Raw genomic sequence first — 2,244 nt, forward strand, 5'->3', positions numbered from 1 at the left:
ATGGAAACAGTGGTATGATGGATATAATGCAGATGGCGCGGTGCCGTTTCCTGCTCAGTCCTGATAGGAAAGCGAGCGTTGGACTTTCTGTGCACACGTGAGTCTGTAAGGTCACCATCATGCGAACTGCGGCATTTCCTTGTGTGATAACGGTAGAAACACACACACACACACACACACACACACACTAAACACACACACACACACACACTAAACACAACTAAACTAAACTCACACTAAACACACACACACACACTAAACACACACTAAACACACACAGACACACTAAACACACACACACACACACACACACTAAACACACACACACTCTCTCGCGCGCGCTCTGCGGCACGCGCGCGCGCACTGCGGCACGCACGCGCTCGCACACCTCCTCCTCCTGTGCCTATGCGCATACATAAAATCAAACGCACATGACGACGTAGAACCCGCAATCCATACACCGCGTTCGCTGGGTTATGGAGACTCAAACATGGCCCGGCCGCATGCATCCAACCTTTTACAACGAGTGCGTACGACTGCAGGGTTTAAAACAACGGGCATTACACACAAAAGCCGCGTGTATTTCGACGAATGAACGCGGCGAGCTTACACACCCACAAACGCAGAAGTCAGTCGACAAACAACAACCTGTACTGCAAAGTACGCGGAGCGGAACAGAGAAGTACGCTTCCAAGCAAGAATCATTTCTATACGTTGAAAGTGGACAGAGAAAAGGATGGCGTGTGTGTGTGTGTGTGTGTGTGTGTGTGTGTGTGTGTGTGGCTGGCGGAGGGGTGTGTGGGTGAGGGGGTGGGGGTGAGGTTGGGGTGTCGCGTGCGTGAGAGTGGGGATTTTTTTAAATATATTTTTTTATAGTCATTTGCTTCTGGGGATTTTAGGGTCGATGGCATTATTTTAGACTTGTTTTCAGTGTCGATGTGGTTTTGGAACCGTGCGTTGGACTCTGGAAGTTCAAAGCGTGACAGAGTTAATACCTGTAAGGTGGAACGGCGTAGGGTGGGGTGGGGTGGGGTGGGGTGGAGGTGTCGGGGGGTAGGGGTAGAGGGTTCGGAGGTATTGGGGATGGGGGTGGGGGTGGGCACAAGGCTTATCGATTATGATTCATGGTCGTGTTGTTGAGTTTTCGCTTCTCGTGGTTGTGTTTGTTTCTTCTTCTTCTTTTCTCTCTCTCTCTCTCTCTCTCTCTCTCTCTCTCTCTCTCTCTCTCTCTCTCTCTCTCTCTCTCTCTCTCTCTCTCTCTCTCTCTCTCTCTCTCTCTCTCTCTCTCTCTCTCTCTGTGTCTCTTACTCTCTCCCTCATTCTTCTAATCTTTGTTTGTGTTTCTCATTTCTTCTTTTGTTTTCTTCTTTCTCTCTTGTTTACTTCCTTATTGCTTTTTTCTTCGCTTCTTTCTTTCTTTCTTTCTTTCTTATGTTCTTTTTTTGTTTTTGTAATTCATCTTTCTTCGTTTTTTCTTTCTTTCAGTCTTGAATTCTTTTTGTCTTGTCTTTTGGTTTTTTGTATGTTTGTTTTTTGTTTCTTTTTCTCGCTTCCTTTCAGCAAGTCTTTCGGAGTTGGTTTTTTTTTGTGTGTGTGTGTGTCAGGTTTTTTTTGGGTTTTTTTTTTTTTTCATTCTTACCCTCGAACCGAAGGTCAGAAGTTCAAAAGCTGAGGACCTAATATACCTAAACGATCGCCAGAGTTCGGGCAGTTGGGGGGGAGGGGTGGAGAGGGGGATCGGGTGGGGGGGGGGGACTGGGGGGTGGGGAGGGAGGAGGGGGGGGGGGGCGGTCAGCAGAGGGTCAGAGAGTTGGATGGTTTGATTCCCCATCTGATCCACGTCTGTATCATGGGTCTGTCTGTCTGGTGTTGCTGCTGAGTTTACAGTACACGGGATGGCTGGTGGTTCCGTTCTGGTGTCGGAAACTTTCAGATGCTGATGACAAAAAAAAAAAAAAAAAAAAAAAAAAAAAAAAACCGCTTGCATTTTTGTGTCAGGCTTTATTTGTTGTTGTTGGTTGTTGTTGTTGTTGGTAGTGGAGGTGGTGATAATGTTGTTGTTGTTGTTGATCTGTTGGCGATGTTGTTTCTGTTGTTGATGCCTGTTGTTGTTGTTGTTGTTGCTGCTGCTGGTGATGATGTTGTTGCTGTTGTTGTTGTTGTTGTTGTTGTTGTCTTGTTTTCGTGATGATTGTTTCTTCGTGTTTTCCTCCGTCTTTCTTTTGTTTCCATTTCATTCTTTTT

This window comes from Babylonia areolata, chromosome 1 (genome assembly GCF_041734735.1).
Source record: "Babylonia areolata isolate BAREFJ2019XMU chromosome 1, ASM4173473v1, whole genome shotgun sequence".
In the NCBI taxonomy this organism is placed as follows: Eukaryota; Metazoa; Mollusca; class Gastropoda; order Neogastropoda; family Buccinidae; genus Babylonia; species Babylonia areolata.